Genomic DNA, 23,699 nt, shown 5'->3' with positions numbered 1-23,699 from the left:
GCTCAGACTGAGGGAGGTACAAGTAAATATTTGCGATAATTGTCACACCAACCCTTACTGTAATCTTGCAAGATCTGACATTACTGACATTTCAGCTGCCATTCTTCTGACTTGAACATTATATTCTATCAAGAACATTTTCCATGCTGCTAGCTTTGAGTGTCACCATCTGTGCTTATCCTTTGTGCGTGATGTCTGATCCCATTATACAGCAAATGTGTGTCCACTTCTTTTACAGATTCATTCTGATATATCATTAACTGAATTTTTGATCCAGTTATTCCACATTTATTCCACAAAATTCCAGACAAGGACTGGAGCCAAGGTTGGATGTTGGGCACAGGTTTCCAGTCACGGTCTATATTAAATCATTCACTGAGCTCCACACTATTCAGGCCTCTGATCCATTTAGAGCTCACAATGGGACAGCATACAGAATGAGCAGCATTCTATATGACTACTGCAAAGCTTGATTTGATCTGATTTATTATTGTCACATGTATTAACATACAGTGAAAAGTATTGTTTCTTGCACACTATACAGACAAAACATACAGTTCATAAAGAAGGAAGCAAGAGAGTGCAGAATGAAGTGTTACAGCCATAGCTAGGGTAGCAGATGCTTAATGCAAGGGAAGTCCGTCCAAAAGTCTGACAGCAGCAGGGAAGAAGCTGTTCTTGAGTGGGTTTGTACGTGACCTCAGATTTTTGGATCTTTTTCCCCAAAGAAAGAAGGTGGAAGAGAGAATGTCCGGGGGATGGGGGGGTTCTTAATTATGCCGGCTGCTTTGACGAGACAGCGGGAAGTGTAGACAGAGTCAATGGATGGGAGGCTGGTTTGCGTGATGGACTGGGCTACATTCATGACCTTTTGTAGATCCTTGCAGTCTTGGACAGAGCAGAAGCCATACCAAGCTGTGATACAACCAGAAAGAATGCATTCTATGGTGCTCCTGCAAAAGTTGGTGAGAGTCATAGTGGATATGCCAAATTTCTGAGAAAGTAGAGTGTTGGTGGGCTTTCTTAACTATAGTCTCAGCATTGCGGGGGACCAGGATGGGTTATTGTTGATCTGGACACCTAAAAACGTGAAGCTCTCAACCCTTTCTACTTCATCCCCATTGATGTAAACAGGGGCATGTTCTCTTCTATGTTTCCTGAAATCGATGACAATCTCCTTTGTTTCGTTGACACTAAGGTCGAGATTATTGTTGCCGCACCAGTTCACCAGATTCTCTATCTCATTCCCATACTCTGTCTCGTCATTGTTTTGAGATCCGACCCACTATGGTGATGTCGTCAGCGAACTTGAAAATCGAATTGGAGGGGAATTTGGGAATTGGGGAAGTACAAGGGTGTTTGGAACAGTTTCTGCTTTAACAATCCGAACCAAAAAGGTGGCACGATTGCACAGTGGTTAGCACTGCCGCCTCACAGCGCCAGGGATCCAGCTTTGATTCCGGCCTTGGGTGTCTGTCTGTGTGGAGTTTGCACATTCTCCTTCGTGTCTGCGTGGGTTTCCTCCGGGTGCTCCAGTTTCCTGCCACAGTCCGAAAGATGTGCCTCTTAGGTGGATTGGCCATGCTAAATTGCCCCAAGACGTGTAGGTTAGGAGGATTAGCAAGGTAAATATGTGAGGTTATGGGGATCGGGCTGGGGTGGGCCTCAGAATCAGACAGTTGGTGCAAACTTGAAGGCCAAATGGCCTCCTTTAGCACTGTAGGGATTCTATGATTCTAAGTTCCACCATCCTGATTTAGAAATATATCAGGTTAAAGGCCAACAGGTTTATTTGGAATCACAAGTGTTCAGAACGCAGCCCCTTCACCACCTGGTGAAGGAGCAGTGCTCCAAAAGCTCATGATTCCAAATAAACCTGTTGGACTTTAACCTGGTGTGGTGAGACTTCTTACTGGGCCCACTCCAATCCAATGCTGGCACCTCCAGATCATAGAAATATATTGACCGTTCTTTCACTGTCACTGGGTCAAAATCCTGGAGCTCACTCCCTAGCAGCACGGTAGGTGTACCTACACCACAGGGACTGCAGCGGTTCAGGAAGGCAGCTCACCACCACCTTCTCAAGGGGCAAACAGGGATGGGTAGCAAATGCTGGCTTTGCCAGCGACGCCAAGAATGAAAAAAAATCAAAAAAAAACCAGGACAGTTGGTGGTGATATTTAAATTCTGTGAATTAAATAAATTTGAAATAAGGGCTAGTTATTGGGTTGTTTATGAAAGCCCATCTGGTTGACTGATGTCCATTTGAGAAGGAAAGCTCTCCGGCCTTATCTTTCTGATTTATATGTAACTCCAGACGCCCAGCAACGTGGCTGATCTCTGAAAGGGCCCAGTGGGTCACTCAGCCTTATTCACAAAGTTGACTCACTCCCCCAGTGCCTTCGCAACAGCAATAAATGCTGCAGATTCATTCTGATGAAACTGAGTGATAAGGTCAGTTCATTTAGGCAGTTAAAATACAAGCCAAGACTCATGTCATTTCCCTTCCTGACATCCCTCCTATTAGTTGTGGTTCAGTGGACTTTTGTCTCTGAGTCACACATTGTGAGTTCTGGATGAACTGTAAACACCAGGTCACATGTGGTTACTGAACAGACAAGAGAAGACCATAAGGAATAGTAATAGTAGTAGACCATTCAACCCCTTGATCCTGCTCCACCATTCAATAGGATCATGGCTTATCTGACATTCCTCACATCCACTTTCCAGCCCTTTTCCCGTAAACCTTGATTCCCTTACTGACCAAAAATCCATCTATCTCAGCCTTAAAGAGACACAAGGGCTCTGTCCCCACAACTCCCTGTGGCAAGGAATTCCAAAGACTCAACCTTCTGAGAGAAGGGATTCCTCCTCCTCTGATTCTTTATTCTGAGACACTGCCCTCTGGTCCCAGACTCTCCCATGAGGAAAAATCCTCTCGGTGTTTACCCCTGTCAAGCCCTTTAAGAACCCAATATGTTTCAATGAAACCACCTCTCATTCTTCCAAATTCCAATGAGTCCCAACCTGTTCTAATGCGTCCCTCATCGGAAAATCCCTCCACACTCGGGATCATCCTCGCAAAACATCACTGCACTGCCTCCAATGAAATTCCTTATATAAGGGGACCAAAACTGCTCTCAGGTCTCCAGATGTGGTCTCTCCAGTGCCTTGTACAGCGGCAGCAAGACTTCCCTACTCTTGCACTCCAATCCCCTTTGAAATAAGGGCCAACTCCTGTTAGCCTTCCTGATTACCTGCTGTCCCTGTGCGCTAGTTTTCTGTGTTTCGTGCACAAGTCCCTTTGCATTGCAGTTTTCTGCAGTTTTTCTCCATTTCTCTGTCCTTTAATTCTCCTTTCCAAAATGAAGAATGCAGGTGGCTAGTTTAACATCTCATTTGAAAGACAGCATGTCCAACAATGCAGTGCTCCCTTGGTACTGTAAAGGAGTGTTAGCTTTCATTGTTATGCTTAAGCTTTGGAGCTGCATCCTTGTCAGTGCTACCTCAAGAGCCAGAACGTCCTGGAGTGGGGGGGGATGGTGGGGGGGGTCGTCATCACTTCACCCTGCTCACCACACTCTCCCCCTTCCTCCACCCCACAGCATCCCCGCATCCTGAGCCCTGAGCAGGGTCACGTTGCGCAGTCAGCCTGAAACCTGAGGCCAGGTGGGAAATGACCCTTAATGGGTCATTAATTGGCCACTTAAGGGCTTCAGCTAGGGTGAAGGTGGAGGGAGTGTGGCCTGGGCCTTGCCCGTCTCCCACTGTAAAAGTGCAACAAAGTCACGGGCGACTGGAACCCGGTGCGAAGGTCATCTGAAGAATTGTATGGCCACGTACAATTCCGCCTACAAATCCACCAGCACAGGACATAAATTTCCGACAAGTGGAATGTGACTGTCGCATTCAATTGCTCTGTATTTGATTAAGCGAGTCTGGTAACTGATCTAGGCTCGCTGTGCTTGATTGGTTAGGCCTGGGTGTGGCCTCAGAGCAAAGTGAACAGGTGCCACAGGAACTGAAAGCACCAGTGATTGCAGAAATATTCTAAAAATCTTGCAAAAAGAACCTGTGCCCACTCAGAAACTAATGTCACCTCTGCCTTGCTCCCAGATATGAAAATCAGAATCTGCACCAAGGCCGCAGATTCTCTCCGTATTTATCAACGGCTTGGACAAATGAAAAGAGAATTGTACACCCATATTTGCAGAGGGGACCAAGTTAGAAGGCACAGCATTTTGTGTGTATGCGAGAGAGAAGGAAGTTACAAAGGAACGCAGACAGATTTAAGGAAAACTGGCAGCAAAGTTTAATATGGGGACGTGTATTGCTTTGGACCTCAGAAAATCAATTGGAATATTTTCTAAATAATGACAGCTTGGAGCTGTGGAGAGGGAAAAGGTTATACGGAGCCACGTACATAAATCTCTGGCTCTTTTCTCTCTCTCTCTCTCCCTCTAGGATAGAAACCAGGCTCTGTCACCTCCATTGAACAGAGAGAAAAATGAATACAACTTGAGGGCCATTCTCTGGAACAACATTCTCCAGAAATCTCAAAGGGTCTCTGACTCAGTGGTGCATCAGGCCAACTTCCAGACATTCATAGTCGATTCTTGGAACCAAGGGGTTGTTTTGAAAGGAAATGTTGAGCAGGTTAACTCCGCTGCACTCATTGGAGTTAAGAACCACGAGATGTCATCTTATTGAACCATCTGAGATTTTGAGGATTTTTTTTTAAGTTTATTTATTCGCGTCACAAGTAGGCGTACATTAACACGGCAATGAAGTCACTATGAAAATTCCCTAGTCGCCAACCTCCAGTGCCCGTGAGTGAGCATTTAGCATGGTCAGTGCTCCCTAACCAACATGACTTTTGGACTGTGGGAGGAAACTGGAGGAAAGCCATGCAGACACGGGGAGAACGTCTAGACTCCACTCAGACAGTGACCCAAGCTGGGAATCGAACCCGCGTCCCTGGCGCTGTGAGGCAGCAGTCTAACCACTGTGCCACCATGTTGGCAGGGTGGATGCTGAGACGATATCAAGTACTGGGGTCACCATTTCCACAGAACCATAGAAACGTAACAGCATAGAAGGAGGCAATTCAGCCCATCTTGTCCATGCCAGCCCAATGACACCCAGGTACCCTTTCCAATCCCACCTTCCGGCACCTGGCCTGTAGCCCTGTAACTTTCAGCACTTAAGATCCAGATCCAGGTACTTTTTAAAAGAGTTTAGGGTCTCTGCCTCCATCACCAACTCAGGCAGCTAATTCCAGACACCCAGCACCCTCTGCGTAAAAAATATCTTTTTATGACACCTCTTTCAAAATAAGGGGTCTCAGAGCTAAAGTACAGATGAGAGCCTTTTTTTTATTCATTTTTATCCTAGTCACTGGCTAGGTCTAGTTGTCTTTGAATTGAGTTGCTTTCTAGGCCACTTTAAAGATCATTTTAAGAGTCAACCATGTGGCTGTGGGTCTGTGGTCACATGTAGGCTGGACTGGGTAAGATTTCCTTCCCTAAAGGGCATTACAACTGACAATGGTTCAACACTGGCCTTTTTAATTCCAGATTTTTTTTTACTAGAATTCAAATTTCACCATTTGCCGTGGCAGGATTAGAACTCTGATCCCCAGAGCACTACCCTGGGTCTCTGAATTACTCGTCTTGTGACAATACCACTGTGCCACCGCCTGCCCCAATTCTTCCCTCCGAGGGTTGTGAACCTTTGTAATTGTCCCCTCCAATGGAGGATGAGTGATTGAATATGTTCAAGGCTGAGGCAGACACATTAGTCACAGGGGAATCAAACATTATGGAGAGTGGACAAGAAAGTGCAGCTCAGGCCACAGTCAACCAGTCACGATCATTTGAATGGCAAAGCAGGTGTGAAAAGCCGAATGGCCAACTCACGTTCAAATTTCTTTTGTCCTTATGTGCTTAGCTGCCTGAACCAGCCGTGAGACCACTTACATGCGGAGGCCTATTTTGTCTAAATGTTAAAACTGGGTAGACATTATTCCAGAGATCAGGGGTTTGTCATACGGAGAGAGATTGAACAGTTGAGGCCTGTAGTCTCTGGAATTTAGAAGAATGAGGGGAGATCAAATTAAGGTATACAAGATGGTAAAAGTTATGGATAAAATAGGAGTGGATGCTTCCCCTTGTGGGGCATTCTAGGAGGAGAGGTCATAGTCTGTGGATAAGGGATAGCAAACTTAAAACAGAGTTGAGGAGAAACTACTCTCAAAGGGTTGTGAGTCTGTGCAATTGGCTACCCCAAAGTGTGGTGGATGCTGGGACAGTGAGTAAATTTATGGAGGAGTTAGATAGATTTTTAGTTGGTAATGGGTTGAAGAATTATGGGAAGAAGGTAGGAAAATGGGGATGAGGAGCATATCAGCCATGATCGAATGGCAGAGTGGACTTGATGGGCCAAGTGGCCTAATTCTGCTCCTATGTCATATGACACATGAACTATGTCTGGAACAGGAGATGGGACTGACCACTAGGCCTCCTTGACGCCTAGTGGGAAAGAAAAACATTGCTGAGGGCCAAAGGAGAAGGATCGTCCGCCTTGACAACCAAATTGCTGACCAATACGAATGAAGCTCAAGGGTCAATTTCAGGGGGGGCTTTGGGCCCACCCAGTTGGGGTGTGCATGGCACCCCGCTTCACGAGCAGAAGTAACCCTAGAAAAATTGACCCCCCTCTTTTTCTCCTCTTCCCTCAGAATGATTGTGTTCATGAAATCTGGAAAATCACGATGGACATTATGTCTGAATCCCTGTAAAGTACATGCAAAAATAATCAGTCTAGCTCTCTATAAATATATATAAATCTGGTTAGCACCACAGCTGCAACAGCTTAAAATTAGGCAAATAGACTTTAAAAACTGACCCCTCAAGGGTGTTTTTTTTTTAAGAAGGAGCACATTAGAAAGGAAAGAAAATAATATAGCCTGCACATGATCACATACATTGGAACGAAGCCGACTTAAACTGGGAATCCAGAAACAAGGGTTACATCACCAGCCTTACTGAGAGGGGAGGCCTTGAGAATGGAGCATGACTCTACCTTGGGTGACATAGTGGTTAGCAGGGGGAAGCAATGCTTGAACCCACTGACCCCTCAGGAACAAGAGTATAAGGGGTGGTATGGTGGCATAGTGCTTAGCACTGCTGCCTCACAGTGCCAGGGACCTGGGTTTGATTCCTGGCTTGGATCACTGTTGGTATGGGGTTTGCAGTTCTCCCTGTATCTGTGTGGGTTTCCTCTGGGTGCTCTGGTTTCCTCCCACAGTCTAAAAGATGTGCAGGTTAGGTGCGTTGACCCAAACAGATGCTGGAATGTGGGGAATTTCAAAGTAACTTCATTGTAGTGTTAATGTAAGCTTTACTTGTGACTAATAAATAAACTTACTTAATTGAAACTCTGAGATGCTACTTCATTTAAAACTTTTTTTTAGTGCCTTTCGATACTTTATTTCTAATCAAATTAGGTCCAACTCATGGTCCCCACATGAGGGACAAACCATATTATAGAATCATGGAATCCTACAGTCCCGAATGAGGCCATTCAGCCCATCAAGTCTGCACCGACCACAATCCCACCCAGGCCCTATCCCCATAACCCCATGCATTTACCCTAGCTAGTCCCCCATTCAAGCTGACAAAAGAAGACATTGCATCTCATCTTGGGTTTGATCAAACAAGATCCAAGCTGAAAGGATGTGGCATTGCATGCCCTCCCAGGTTTGATCTAACGCTTTATTTGAACCAAAAGGCTAACATGGCTTTGAAACACTGAATCAGGTAAAGCCTCAGTTTGACCTCATTGGCTACCCTGGTGCTTTGCTCTACGCTAGTCTGGCCAAGCCACCATTGCAGGCCTCAGTTCAATCAGCAAGCCTCGTCCCCTATCTAGTTTAAAGTTTATTTAATAGTGTCACAAGTAAGCTTACATTCACGCTGCAATGAAGCTACTGTGAAAATTCCCTCGTCGCCACACTCCGGCGCCTGTTCAGGTACACTGAGGGGGAATTTAGCACAGCCAATGCCCCGGATCAGCACGTTTTTTTCAGGCTGTGGGAGGAAACCGGAGTACCCCGGAGGAAACCCCACACAAACGCAGAGAGAATGTGCAGACAGTGACCTAAGCCGGGAATCGAACTCAGGTCCCTGGCACTGGTGAGACAACAGTGCAAACCGCTGATCATGATTTCACCCCTGCCAGGTAAGTATGGGATCATGAAGTGGTACAGTGCTGAATTTAGGCCATTTGGCCCATTGTACCAGCCTGTACTAGTTATGTGAAGGAGCAATCCAACCAGTCCACTCCTCTCTTACCCCATAGCTAAGCAAATCTGTCTCCTTCAACTTTCCACCCAACATGTTTTCGAAAGCTCTTGTTGAATTTGCTTCCAGTGCCTCATCAGCCAGCGAACTCCAGATCAAAACCATTCCACGTGTGAAAAAAATTCTCCTCATCTCACCTCTGATTTTTTTTTGGCAACCACCCTCAACCTGTGTCCTTGCCTCACCTGTAATCTCCCATCAAATGCCCACAGAGTTTTCAATGCCTCGATGAAACCTTCTCCTAATCTATTCCTCTCCAAAGAGAACAACCACATCTTCTCCAATGTCCACATAATCTACCTCCCCTGGAAATTTAATCAATTCACAGACTGGTTTACTAGTAAACGAGTTATTCTGGGTTCTGTGGGAAAAATGGTCAGAATGCAAAATGCAAATCCTTAAGCGCTGGTAAAAATCCAGGAATCCTATGTTCGTTAGAATGTAAGCGTTGCTAGCAAGGTCAGTATTTAATTCCCATCCCCAATAATCCCAAGGGGAGGAAGTGATGTAGAGACAATGTCACCGGACTGTCAATCCAGGGATCCCAATTAACACACTGGGGACCTGGGTTCAAATCCCATTAGCGGCTGGAGATTAAACTCAATTAATTAAAAAGACATCTGGAATTGAAAGCCAGTCTTGGCGATGATGACCATGAAACTATTGGTTGTTGTTAAAAACCCATCTGGTTCACTAATGTCCTTTAGAGAAGGAAATCTGCCCTCCTTACCTGGTCTGGCCTACATGTGACTCCAGAGAGGCAGCAATGTGGTTGATTTTCAACTGCCCTCTGAAATGGCCGAGCAAACTAATTAGTCCCAGGGCAATTAGGGATGGGCAATAAATGCTGGCCCAGCCGGAGAAGCCCACATCCCGTGAAAAAATAAAATAGGTGGAGGTGAGTTGCCTTCTTGAACCACTGCAGTCCGTGCGGTGTAGGTACACCCACCATGCTGTTAGGGAGAAAGTTCCAAGATTTTGATCCAATAAAGGAATAGCAGTATAGTTCCATGTCAGGATGGTGAGTGACTTGGAGGATTGTTTTTTCGATTGGCCAGCCTCTGTCTTCCATAGAATCGTAGAATCCCCACAGTGCAGTAGAAAGCTATTTGGCCCATCAAATCTACACCTACTCTCTGAAAGAGCATCATACCTCCCCTCTGCCCTATCTCCATAATCTCTTGCATTTATCAAGGCTAATCAACCTGACCTACACATCTTTGGACACTAAGGGGCAATTTATCACGGCTAATCCCCCTAACCTACACATCTTTGGATACGAAGGGACAATTTACCATGGCTAGTCCCCCTAACCTGCACGTCCCTGGACACTAAGGGACAATTTAGCACGGCTAGTCCCCCTAATCTGCACATCCTTGGACACTAAGGGGCAATTTATCATGGCTAATCCCCCTAACCTACACATCTTTGGATACGAAGGGACAATTTACCATGGTCAGTCCCCCTAACCTGCACATCCTTGGACACTAAGGGACAACTTATCGTGGCCAAACCATCCAACCTGCACATCTTTGGACTGTGAGAGGAAACCTGAGCACCCGGAGGAAGCCCATATAGACACAAGAAGATCATGCAAACTCTACACAGATAGTTAGTTCAGGCCAGAATTGAATCCAGGTCCCTAGCACTTCTACTTAACCTTGTTTCACATCTTCAGGTTCTGGTCCTGCCAAGCATCCAGCTCACTACCCAAGAAAGAGCTCCCAATCCCCTTGGAGAGACTGGCTGGTTCTCTGGTCTCTGCCAACCCTGCTCCATCAGAGACTGGTGTGAGGTCTGAGGGACCCACATTGACCAAGTCTCCAACTTCTCCCATTCCTCTCACCTTGACATTTGGAGCAGAGCTGGCACGTTCACAGCTAGCTGCCACTCAATTACCGCCAAACTTCAGGGCTCCTTCCCTGTTTCTGAACTCCTTCCTGAGCCAGTTTTATTCCGATTTTAATGAGAAAAAAATAAAGAATTAACCTGCATTGATGTAGCAACTGACACATCAGTTGACACGTTAACTGACACGGGACTTGATGGATTGAGTTATAAGGAGAGGCTGGATAGACTGGGACCTTTTTCCTCTGGAGCATAGGAGGCTGAGGGTTGATCTTATTGAGGTCTATAAAATAATGAGGGGCACAGATCAGCGAGATAGTCAATATCTTTTCCCAAAGGTAGGGGAGTCTAAAACTAGAGGGCAGAGGTTTAAGGTGAGAGGGGGGAGCTACAGAAGTGCCCAGAGGGGCAATTATTTCACACAGAGGGTGGTGAGTGTCTGGAACAAGCTGCCAGAGGTAGTCGTAGAGGCAGGTACAATTTTGTCTTTTAAAAAGCATTTAGAGAGTTACATGGATAAAATGGGTATAGAGGGATGTGGGCCAAAGGTGGGCAATTGGGATTAGCTTAGTGGTTTAAAAAAGAAATGGCGGCATGGACAAGTTGGGTCAAAGGGCCTGTTTCCATGCTGTAAACCTCTATGACTCTATGACATCCTCAGATAGCCCCAATGTGTTTTACAGACAACAATGTACTTTCGGACTGTCGTCACTGCTGTAATGTGGGCACAGCAAGATCCCACAAGCAGCAATGTGGTGATCATCAGATAATTATTTTCAACGACACTGGGATAGGAGTACACTCTGGCCAGGGGTTCATGGGGCAGGGTGAGGGGAGCTCCCCTACTCTTCAAGATATTGCCCACCTGAGGGACAAATGGGACCTCACATTGGAATCAAATTCAAAAGACAGGAGCATAGACAGTGTAGCACTCCCTCAGTACCGACATTGGAGTATCAGCCTGGATTATGTGATCAAGCCCCTACCCATGGATTTGCAGTGACACCTAAGTCCATTGAGCAAGGGTACTGGGATATATCCTACAGGATCTGGTACCGCTACGAACTGTGAGTCTGGTGAAATCTCTGAGTTATTTAACTGTAAAAGACATCATCGCAAACTTCACCTCAATCATCAATTGGCACCCACACAAATATACTGTTCGGCAGGGGCTGATGGGGAGCAAGTGGTTAGCATTGCAGCCTCACAGCGCCAGGGACCCAGGTTCAATCCCGGCCTCAGGTCACTGTCTGTATGGAGTTTGCACATTCTCCCCGTGTCTGCGTGGGCTTCCTCCTACTCTCCAAAGGTATGTGGGCAAGATTGATTGACCATAGTAAATTGACCCTGGTGTCAGGGGGATTAGCAGGGTAAATATGTGGGGTCATGGGAATAGGATCTGTGTGGGACTGTGGTCATTGCAGACTCGATGGGCCAAATGGCCTCCTTCTACACTGTAGGGATTCTAAGTGGCTCATTTCTCCCCTATCCCAAGCTTATGAAACTTGATTGATCGAGGGGGGAGACCAGCTGACGGAGCAAGAGAGGGTCAGATTGTCAAACGGTCAATAGCCTTGACGTCTGAAGCGCGAGGGAAGTGATGTGAAATTCTGGCCAGGACTCTCCAACATCGGCTGGAATTATCCAGTCCCGCTGCAGTGAATGAAGATTTGGCTGAGCGCCAAGTTCCCTGTTTTGGCTGGCAGCGGTGGTGGGGGAGGGAGGGGGGTGCGACATCGGAGATTTCCAGCCTCCGTATATCAAACAGAACACTTGTTAATGAACAGGATCCAAACCTTTCCTCCACAGCAACATAGAGGAATTTTCCCATTCCGCCCACTGTGGGAATTGAAACGAGCGGGACAGAAAATTTGACGGGATCATGTGAGAGATTGTTGATTTTGGGCGGAGAATTTCCGGTCTTGGGGCACGATGGAGAATCCTGCCCAAGGTAACAAGGTGATGGTAATATTGGGAATACTTTGGGACCTGAGGGGATTATCCTTATTTTGCTGAAGGAGAGGTGGCAGATAGAATCTGAATTATAAAGGGAAGTTGTGTGGCTGAGTGGTCTAAGGCGCTGGATTTAGGCTCCAGTTATCTGGAGGTGTGGGTTCAAATCCCAACACTGCCAAAAATCCTTGAAGGCAGCACAATGGCATGGTGGTTAGCCCTGCTGCCTCACAGTGCCAGGGACCCAGGTCTGATTCCTGGCTTGGGTCACTGTCTGTGTGGAATCTGCTCATCCCCTCTCCATGTCTGTGCAGGTTTCCTCCCACAGTCTAAAAGACATGCTGGTTAGGTGCACTGGCTTAAGATTCTCCCTCAGTGTACCCAAACAGGCACTGGAGTGTGGCAACTGGGGGATTTTCGCAGTAACTTCATTGCAGTTTTAATGTAAGCCTACGTGTGACAATAATAAATAAACTTTATAACTTTTATATGTACATGCAAGATGGGCCAAATGGCCTCGCTCCCTGCTCTATCTCCTCTATAAGTACCGAAAATCAGAAATAAAATTAGAAAAATTTGGAAACCGTCAGGAAGGTCAGTCAGTGTCTGCTAATATCACCATCTAAGGGAATGGACAATAAATGTCAGCCTTGCTCGCAAAGCCCACATTCCCAAGAACGAATAAAAACAAAAGTCAGTGGTGAGAACATCTAGCTTTTTTTTAAAAACAAAACAACTTTTCAGACAAAGAGACCACAGCTTCTCTTTTCTGAGGGTTTGCTGACTGTTTCGTGTGCGTGTTCATCTGAATTTGTAACATAGACTTGTAACTCTGCTAAATGTACCCCTGGCCATAAACTTCACTCCAAATCAGCCCCTTAACGTCCTGCTAGTCCTTCCCGTGCCCCCACCACTGCTCTCCGTTCTCCAGCCCATCACTGTTCTATTAGCTAGCAGCAGAAGTGTTCGGAAACAACGCACTCAGGCTCCAGGCTCAAGCATGGAGAACCTCCATTCATAAAAAGGAATGGCACCAAATCCTGGTGTTAGATTCTCTCCAACAAAAACAGAAAATGCTGGAAAATCTCAGCAGGTCTGGCAGCATCTGCGGAGGGGGAAATAGAGCCAGTGTTTTTGAGTCTGAATCCAGACTTGAAACGTTGGATCTATTCTCTCCCCACAGATGCTGTCAGATCTGCTGAGATTTTCCAGCATTTTCTGTTTGGTTTCAGATTCCAGCATCCACAGTAATTTGCTTTTATATTAGGTTCACTCAATTTATTGCCTGCCTTGCACACTTCTCATGCACTCCAGATACAACTGCAGCTTTCAAAAAAAAAACCCTCTTTTGTTGTTCACACAGATTAAAATCTCCAACCCCGTTACATTCACTCAGTCAAGCCCCTCCGAGCTTACAGCAACCAAAGGTCTGATCAAATGCTGAACACATTTAGGGGACCCTCACAAAGGGACACTACAGAAGTGCAGAAAAGACTTACCAGGATGTTGCCTGGATTGGAGGAGAGAGTGGACAAACTTGGTTTGTTTTCACTTAAACATTGGAGGCTGAGGGGCAACCTGATAGGAGCTTACAGTCATGGATAGAATCCCTACGGTGCAGAAGGAGGCCATTCAGCCCATCAAGCCTGCACCAACAACAATCCCATCCAGCCCCTATCCCCGTAACCCCATGTATTTACCCTACTAAATCCCCCTAAACTACACATCTTGGGACACTAAGGGGCAATTCAACATGGGCAATCAACCTAACTCGCACATCTCTGGACTCTGGGAGGAAACCAGAGCACCCGGAGGAAACCCACGCAGACAAGGGGCGAATGTGCAAACTCCACACAGTGACCCAAGGCCAGAGTTGAATCCAGGTTCCAGGCACTGTGAGGCAGCAGTGTGTCCCCTGAATAGTCAGAGCCTTTTTCCCAGAGTAGGAATGTTATTTACTAAGGGGCATAGGTTGAAGGTAAAAGGGGGAAAGTTTAAAGGAGAGGCAAGTTTTTTACACAGAGGGTGGTAAGTGTCTAGAATGAGATGGTAGAAGCAGATACAATAGCAATGTTTAAGAGGCATCTTGACAGATACATGGGATACATGGGCAGGAAATAGTGGGATACAGACCCCATAGTTTAGTTTAGAAAGGTGTCATTTGTCAGCACAGGCTTGGTGGGCCAAAGATTCCTCTGCAGGACTGTTCTTTGTTGTTTGAGTCTAGTGTTCATTTTGTTAAAGTTTATTCTTTCATGGAATTTGAAGTCACTTTGCAGAAGGAGATATTAGGGACAGGTGACTCAGAGCTTGGTCAAAGAGGTAGGAGTTAAAGCAGCTTCGTAAAGGAGGAGGGGAGATGGAGACACTTCCAGAGTTTCCAGTTCCAGGCATCACAATCATTTCTCGGCTACAGATTTGTAGTTTATTATTAATGATTGTGAAGCCTATCCCTAGGTTCCTCCCCCCCCCAGGACTGGCTTGAGTGACAATGGCTGGGGGACAAGTATTGGTTGGGATACTGGGAAAAATTCCCCAAGATCTCCTTTTCTCAGGGAACAGTCTACCCATGTTCAGAAGCTTCTGCCAAATCTTTTATTGTATTTGTTTACTTACAAGCAAAAATGTGAAATGTGATGCAATGCTCCTTTGATGTGTTTTGAGGGGATTGTCATTGAGTAAGATGCTTGCAGTGACAGTAAGTGCGCCCTTGTTTATTTCTGGTGAGATTATATATCATTACACACACACATATCATTACTGCACTGAAACAGCCCATCCAACTTAACCACTTCATGCTGGCATTTATGTTCTACATGAGCCTCCTCCCATTCTGTCCTTTATCCTTCCATTTCTATTCCCCTTATGCAGTTTCCCTTTAACTGCAGCTGTCCATCTGGGAGCGAGTTCCACATTCTTGCCGCTCTCTGGGTAAAAAGACTCCTTCTGACTTTCTTTCGGATTATAATATATTTAAGGGCCCCTCAATGTTCAGTGTTCCTCGCAAGTGTATCCACCTTCTCTACGTCCACGCCATCAAACTCTTACATGCTGAGTGGCTCATGCCAGTCGTGGACTCAGTGCGTGAAACTCCTGCCACCGGGTCAGATGGTTGTGGGTGGCACAGTGGTTGGCATTACTGCCTTACAGCGCCAGGGACCCGGGTTCGATTCCTGGCTTGGGTCACTGTCTGCACGTTCTTCCTGTGTCTGCGTGGGTTTCCTCCAGGGACTCCATCACTTTGAAATGACACCCTTCCCCACAACATCCACAGGTGCTAACATGGGGAACTGGCCCCATTGGCGACAATCGGCACCATTCCATTTTCTTAATACAGCCCAATAATGATAAGAAGCCAAGCGTGTGGGACTGCCCTCTCCGTGAAATCGGAGAAGCATTGCACTGGTTAGGATAAGTCAGGATCAGTCATTCCTCCGGGTACTCTGGTTTCCTCCCACAGCCCAAAGATGTGAGGGTTAAGTAGATTGGCCATGCTAAATGTGCAGGGACAGAGGGATAGCGCAGGAGGGGTGGGCTTGGGTAAGATGTTCTTTCAGGGAATCAGTGCAGACTCGATTGGTTAGCTTATGAGGAGACAGGTTAGCTTATGAGGAGAGATTGAATAGACTGGGTCTGTACTCGTTGGAGTTTAGAAGGCTGAGGGGGGGATCTTATACAGACCTACAAGATAATGAAGGGGCTAGATAGGGTAGAGGTAGAGAGATTCTTCCCGCTTAGAAAGGAAACCAGAACTAGAGGGCACAGCCTCAAAATAAGAGGGGGGGGGGGCAGTTTAGAACAGAGTTGAGGAGGAACTTCTTCACTCAAAGGGTGGTGAATCTCTGGAATTCTCTGCCCACTGAAGTGGTGGAGGCTACCTCGTTGAATATGTTTAAATCACGGGTAGATAGCTTTCTGATCAACAAGGGAATTAAGGGTTATGGGAGCAGGCAGGAAAGTGGAACTGATCCACTTCAGATCAGCCATGATCTTATTGACTGGCGGGGCAGGCTCGAAGGGCTAGATGGCCTACTCCTGCTCCTATTTCTTATGTTCTTATGGGCCAATGGCTTCCTTCTGCGCAATAGGGATTCCATGGTTCTGTTCTTTGGTTCTGGATTTAAATCTCATCCCAAGACTTGAGCACAAAACCCAGCCTGACACTCCGGGGCGGTACCGTGGGAGTGTTACACCGTCAGGAGTTCGATCTTACCAACACCCCGCCTGTCTGACTAAATAGGTCTAAAAAATCTATTTCAAAGAAGGGTAAAATTTGGCCAATGTTCACTTATCCCACAGCTAACATCCCAAACTGATTATCTGGCTGTTTATTGAATTGTTTCTGTGTGATTTTGTTACCCACAAATTGGCTGCGGCATTTCCTCCAATTTGGCGGTTACTCCATTGGAAAAGTTGGCAGTAAAGGGCTATCCTGAAAGGAGCTTTATAAAGAAATCCTTTCTTTCTCTAAAAGTGCAAACTGACCTAAGGCTAATTGGCATCGTAGCGCCGTAACAATAAACAGAGCCCTTTCTATACCCAATTTTTTTTTTAAGAAAATGACTGTTGGGATATGGGCAAGGCTGGTGTTTATTTCCATTCTAACTTTCCTTCACAAGGTAGAGGTGGGCCGCCTACTCGAACCGCTACAGGCTGTGCGCTGAAAGTGCTCCCGCAATCCGGAGTTACAAGATATTGACCCAGCCACGATACCCTCCCGGGTCAGGATGATGGGGACAACTGCCCATCGTAGTTCCAGAGGTGGCGAGGCTGGGACAGAGCTGCCAAATTTTTTTACCATGACAAGACTAAGAATTAGTTTCGTTAGCTGGTTCCACGCAAATCATCTCGGAAGACTGAGTGGTCCACTCTTCAATAAATACCAGGCCATATCTTAGGGAACAGGAGGAGGCCACTCAGCCCCTCAGGGTCATTCCATCATTCAGTTAGAAGGTGTTGATCAGAGTTTTAAACTCGCCTTGTTTCCCTAAATACCTAAAGAAATTCTATTCACCTCAGCTCTGAAATTTCCAATGGGCCCCTCAGTGCGCACAACCTTTTGGAGTGAGGAGGTTCCGCTTTTCCATTACACTTAGAACCACTTCCTGGCATCGGCCCTGATCAGCCTCACTCCAGAACGAGGGGGTCACGGTTTAAAAATAAGGGGTCACCCATTTAAGGACGGGGACGAGGAGGGTTTGTTTCTCTCGGAGGGTGGTGAATCTCCGGAACTTTCTTCTTCAAAAGGCAGCGGAGGCAGCGCCTTTCGATATTTTCAAAGCTGAGCTGGATAGATTCTTGGCTAACAAAGTGGGGGGGGTTGGTGGTGGCGAAAGGCTATTGGGAGGTGGGCAGGAGGTTACAATCAGATCAGCCATGACCTTATTCAATGGCAGAGCAGGTTCAAGGGGCTGAGTGGCCTACTCCTGCTCCTAATTCTTACGTTTGGATATAACTCCAAGGTTATATCACTTGTTCTGGACTCCAATGCAAATTATAGATCGGGTGAGATTCTCCAGCCTCCCAGATGCGTGTTTCCCGTTGGGAGGTGGCGCGCTGTTTGCTAGCGACGGGATTCTCTGGTCCCGCCGCTCTCAATGGGAACTCCCATCGACATCTCCCCATGCCAGTCGGAAACCCACGGGCGGGGGTGCGCTGCCGGCGGGACTGGAGAATCCCGGCAGTGTGAACGGACGGAGAATTCCGACCGTCATGTCGACTGAAACACTTCAATGCGGTCACCTTGCAGGAATACAAGAATGTGCAGCCTGTCATCGCAATACAACCCTTACAGCCCAGGTTCTACACAGAAGCAGTATTGGGCTCAATTTCACACCCAACAGTGAGGAGATCCTATTGAAGGAGTCAGTTTTTAGGTCTGAAAGGAGGAAAGAGAGTTGGAGAGATGAGGAGGTATAGGGCAGGAATTCCAAGATTAGACGTGTGTGTGTGTGCGTGTGTGTGTGTGTGTGTGTGTGTGTGCGTGTGAGCAAGTGTGTATACGTGTGTGTGTGTGCGTGTGTGTGCGCGTGTGAGTGTGTGCAAGTGTGTATACGTGTGTGTTTGTGCGTGTGTGGGTGTACAAGTGTGTATACATGTGTGTGTGCGTGTATGTGTGCCTGTGTATATGCATGCCTGCACATGTATGTGTATGTGTATATGTGTGTGTGTGTTTGTATGTTATATTAAAATAAGCGTCCTTTTTACTACGTGTTTTGACATTCTAAGTGTATTTGTAATGATTTCCTGTGGTCTATAAGGGCCAGTAAAAGAGTGAACAAGTTCCAAACAAATGGGCTTACATCCTCCCTCAAAGCACTGGCAAAATGAACAATTCCTGATGGGCTCGTATGAAATTGGACCTCCTCAGTTGTGCCAAGTACTGAACGCAAATGTAACTTGAACCATACGAGTGTTGAATAGTACCATTTAACCAAACAAGTGGCGCTGCAAAAAATTAAAGCTATTTCAAATGTAACAGATATAATTGCCACATTTCAGAATTCTCTCACCAATCCTGCAATAACGATACTACACTTTGCAATGCAGTTAGCAACTCTCACTGGTGTATGATGTGGACGGGTAAATCAGAATGGGGAAAAGCACAACATTCAGATCCAATCCCCTTATTATCAGCTTTTACTCCTGATCTCCTCCAACTCCGTTTGCGATAAAACACGCACAAGGGCAAAGGTTTTTACCCCCTGGTAGAAATAACAGGAACAAAGGCAGAGAGGAGAACATCTCGCCTCAGTGGGAAAGAGCTCGGGAATAGTGGAGAAAGGTCCTTTTGTTTGACTCAACCAAGGTTTGGGTAAATTTTCAGGATAAATTCACACTGTGCTGAACTCAAACTTGATGTGAGGCAGGCTACTGGCGAAGCTGTTATATACATTGGGTAATATCGAGAGTTATACTGCCCAGTGACAGCATCTGTATAAGTACCCCATTTGTATTGCAAAGAGGTGGTTTAACTCACACCCGTATTGGTACATAGCAGATACCTCCCAAAGACACTAAGGACGGGATTTTCCGGCTGCACTCGCCCCAAAACCAGAAAATCCCACCCAAGGTCAACGGTCTGTCCCTCGCCCGCTATGAATCCTGTGGAAAACTGCCCCCTCCCACATTAAGTCCTGAAGAAGAGTCATAAAGACTCAAAATGTGGGGCAGGAGTTTCCGTCCGCTTGCTTCCCAAGGTTGGAAATTCCCACCCAAGGTCAGCATTAAAGGGCCCACTGAATTTTCTCTCCTGCCCCATTACAATTCCCACAAATGGGAAAACGGAAAAATGACCCCGTTAACTGCGTCGCCTTCTCTCTCCGTGGACACTGCCTGTCCTGCTGAGTTTCTCCAGCGTTTTCTGTTTTTATCTCAGATTACCAGCCTCCGCGGTATTTTGCTTTCACCCACGATTTTGGACACAGTTTGATCCCATTGGCAGCAGCCCATCTCCGACACTTTAGCATTTATTCAGCTGAAGTGTCATCTTGGATTTTTTGGATTCTCGATCCCTTGGATAGGGTTTGGGACCCCCCCCCACCAAACCTTTGAGATGAATCACAGCCAACAGTATTTGATACTGTTTTCAAGGGAACAAATAAAGTAGTCACCAAAAGAGACAACACTGGAAAATCTCAGCAAGTCTGGCAGCATCTGTAAGGAGAGAAAAGAGCTGATGTTTCGAGTCCAGATTACCCTTTGTCAAAGCTGGCACCGTCATTGGCATAACAAGTGCTATACAAAACAGCTTTGACAAAGTAAAGTTGATTTATTCGGCACAAAAAAGGCTTACATTAACACTGCAATGAAGTTACAGTGAAATTTGCCACATTCTGGTGCTTGTTCAGGTCAATGCACCTAACCAACACACCCTTCAGACTCTGGGAGGAAACCAGAGCACCCGGAGGAAATCTAAGCAGACACAGGGAGAACGTGCAAACTCCACACACAGACAGTGACCCAAGCCAGGAATCGAACCCAGGTCCCTGGCACTGTGAGGCTGCAGTGCTAACCACTGTGCTACCATGCTGACAAAGGATCATCTGGACTGGAAACGTCAGCTCTTTTCTCTCCTTACAAATGCTGCCAGACCTGCTGAGATTTTCCAGCATTTTCAGATCCCAGCATCCGCAGTAATTTGCTTTTGTTCAGATGAAGTAGATATCCCCACTGCGAAGGGAAGGAGGGGTGAGGGGGTTTTAAAGGAGGGGAACAAAGTGTGAAAATGAGAGCCAGTCTCTCAGAGGAATGAAATTGGGAAACATTTCTTACAAAAAAAGTTTGGGACTCTTGTTTCCCCAGATCAGCCACAAATGCTGGGTCGATTGTTCCTTTTTTAAGATTGGAGGAGGTGAATTTACTGCACGATTCAGTTCCTGTCGCTAATCTCGCTGCACTGAGCGAGTGACCCGCCACATTACAACCGGCTGGGGCCACAGCAACTCCCCACTCCAAAGAATCAAGAACTCCCCCCAACACACCCCAAACACTAGGATCTTGCGGCCAATCTGCCCAAGAAAAGGGGCTGGAATCGCTGCCCCCACCACCCTCACGACCCCAGAGGAGACCAAAAGAGAAAATCTCAGCAGGTCTGGCAGCATCTGTCAGGAGAGAAAAGAGCTGACGGTTCGAGTCCGGACGACGCTTTGTCAAAGCTGCTCCCGGGTGAGCAACCCTCCGCCCCAATGTTCCCCAAATTCCGGCGGATTGAACGGGATCTCCGGCGCAGAGAGAGGAAGGGGGGAGAACCTGCCTTACAGATATTCCAATAATTAATAACATTGCAAAGGGGCTTCTCCCCGCATCAGACAGACAGACAGACAGACATTTACCTGTTCTATTCTGATCTCTCCAGACGGGGTGAATGTTGCTGTGACATTTCTAACCAGCAAAAGTTCCACTTCTGCCTCCAACAAGTGTCTGCTGCAGTGAGACAGAGAGTCAGGGAGTGAGTGCAACTTTCAACCCAACAATCAAGACTTTGAAACCAGAGGGAGGGAGGGAGGAGGGAGAGTTCCAAAATCTGAAACTCACCAAGGTTTGTTTTTTTTTTGGCTCCTGTTGCTGCTGTCTGCCGCCGATGTGATCGAGACTTTGCCCAAAAGAGTTTGGCCAGGAGAGATGATCCCGGGCTGTGTCTGGTCCTCTGGGGCGGTCTCCGGGACGCGCTCTGCCTTTTCTTTGGCCTTTGCCAATTTCAGTGGAGTTTCTCAGAGGGAAGTGACTGTTCAAGCGCCCCAGGGAGCATTTCACCAGATCCTCTCTCTCTCTCTCTCTCGGGTAGACACAGGGATTATGCAGTTCACTGGGATGTAGCACAGTCCCCCCCCACCCTCTTGCTGCCCCTCCCAATTACAACATTGGCTTCTTCGGCAGCCGCAGTTTGGCTGAGAGGGGAACTGTTACACTCACAGAAACTTAACTTTCCTCCGTGTGCTTTAGAGAAAGCACTTTTCCCCCCCTCCTCCTGAGTTGGGGGCTGATTTGCAGATGTGGCTGCGAAGCCCCTTCATTTCTTCCTCAACCTGATCCACTCAGCCCCACTTCTATCCCACTTGAAGCACTGACTCTGAAGCAAAATTAACTCCCAAGCTGACGGCTCAAACCGTTTCCATTCCACTCTAACTAGCCGGCTCCAACTCCTGCTGGTACACTTCATAAAGGACTGGGCAACCGAGGTATAGATATCATCTTGTACCTTACATTCCAACAAAACCCACCATAAACAGCAGCACGCTGGCACGGTGGTTATCTCACAGTGCCAGGAATCTGGGCACAATTTCCAGATTGGGTCCCTGACTGTGTGGAGTCTGCATGTTCTCCCCGTGTCTGCATGGGTTTTCTCCGGGTGCTCCAGTTTCCTCCCACAGTCCAAAAGACGTGCATTGCATTGGCTAAATTCTCCCTCAGTGTACCCAAACAGGCATCAGAGTGTGGCGACTAGGGGATTTTCACAGTAACTTCATTGCAGTGTCAATGTAAGCCTCACTTGTGGCTTATAAATAAACTTTAACCCCTTATATCTGCTGTTCCAAATCTGTTTGTTCTGTAAGGGTTAAAACTCCGCTCAAGGAGTGAAGAGAGGAATGCGACAGGTTGGGAGCAAGAATGTTGATCCCAGTCAGTTCCAGCTTCCTACAATCAGCACAGGATCAAGAGGAGGCCACTCAGCCCATCGCCATTTAGTGAGGTCATGCTGATCCGTGCTCTGACACTGTCCACCCTGCCTTTCTCCCACATTGGGAACAGTCTATCTATCGCAGTTTTCCTGAAATTCCTGCTTGTGGCAGGGAGCTCCAAACATCTCCTAGACTTTGCGGATGGAGATTTTCCTTCATTTCTCTTCTCAGAAACCTGGCTCTAATGACTCTGTCCTGGACTCCCTGCAGAGTGGAAATACTATCTCTGTCTGTGTATCCTAATGGGCAGCACGGTAGCACAGTGGTTATCATCGATGCCTCACAGCACCAGGGATCGGGGTTCAATTCTGGCCTCGGGTGACTGTCTGTGTGGAGCCTGCACATTCTCCCCGTGTCTGCGTGGGTTTGCTCTGGGTGCTCCAGTTTCCTCCCACAGTTCAAAGATGTGCAAATTAGGTGGATTGGCCATGCTAGTGCAGGTCAGCAGGTAAATATGTGAGATTATGGGGCAAGTGAATGCAGACTCGATGGGCTGAATGGCCTCACTCTGCAGTGTAGGGACTCTATAGTTCTAACTGCCCCTCTGAAAGGGCTGACCCAGCCGTTCAGGTTAGGGGGCAGTTAGGGATGGGTAACAAATGCTGGTCCGGCCAGCAATGCCCACGTCCCATGATAAGATGAGAAGTATGTTCTAATGCGTGGCACCACCAGTCACAGGCAGCCAGTCCATTACTCCTGCATTCTGATTGCTGCCATGCGGGGAATTTGCCAACCAGACCAACAATTGGCCTTTAATGCGATGAGTTTCGGGTTTAGTCTCTAATGAGGGACTTCATTAAGTGTCTGGAAATAACATCCATAGCTATCCTCCTGTCCACAACTCTCATCACCTCGAACAAAAGATTTTACCAAATTTCACAGACATGAACTACTTTTCACAAATATGTCCTGGCCATTCTGCTCAGAGAACCATAGAATCCCTACAGAGCAGAAGGAGGCCATGCGGCTCATCGTACCTGCACCAGTCACACCCAGGCCCTATCCCCATAACCGCATGCATTTACCCTGGCTTGCCCCTCTGACACTAAGGAGCACTTTAGCATGGTCAAACCACCTAACCCACACATCTTTGGATTGTGGGAGGAAACCGGGGAACCCTGAGGAAATCCACACAAACACACGGAGAATGCGTGAACTCCACACAATCACTCAAGCTGGGAGTCGAACCTGGATCCTTGGTCCTGTAAGGCAGCAGTGCTAACCACTGTGCCACCGTGTCTCCTAAGCCAGCACATGAGAATGATTGAGGTGAATAATACAGATACATTCAGGGATAAACACATGGTGGAGAAAGAAATAGAAAGATTTGGTGATAGGGTGAAATGAAGAGAAA

General features: G+C 46.9%; 1 protein-coding gene across 2 annotated transcripts in view; it reads right to left on the bottom strand.

The window, feature by feature from the left end:
* adgrg6 (adhesion G protein-coupled receptor G6) overlaps positions 1 to 21,441 on the bottom strand; it is a 123,021-nt gene extending 101,580 nt beyond the window's left edge. For both annotated transcript variants that reach the window (XM_080200849.1, XM_080200850.1), the window contains exons 1-2: positions 21,201 to 21,441; positions 20,999 to 21,089 (exon numbers count right to left, since the gene is read on the bottom strand). The gene's annotated coding sequence lies outside the window, so the exon portion shown is untranslated. The remainder of the gene's footprint in view (positions 1 to 20,998; positions 21,090 to 21,200) is intronic.
* Between the last annotated feature and the right edge of the window lie 2,258 nt (positions 21,442 to 23,699).

Source organism: Carcharhinus amblyrhynchos, chromosome 12, assembly GCF_965287045.1.
Source record: "Carcharhinus amblyrhynchos chromosome 12, sCarAmb.v2.hapA, whole genome shotgun sequence".
NCBI classification, from domain to species: domain Eukaryota; kingdom Metazoa; phylum Chordata; class Chondrichthyes; order Carcharhiniformes; family Carcharhinidae; genus Carcharhinus; species Carcharhinus amblyrhynchos.
This window is presented reverse-complemented; position numbering and strand designations above follow the sequence as displayed.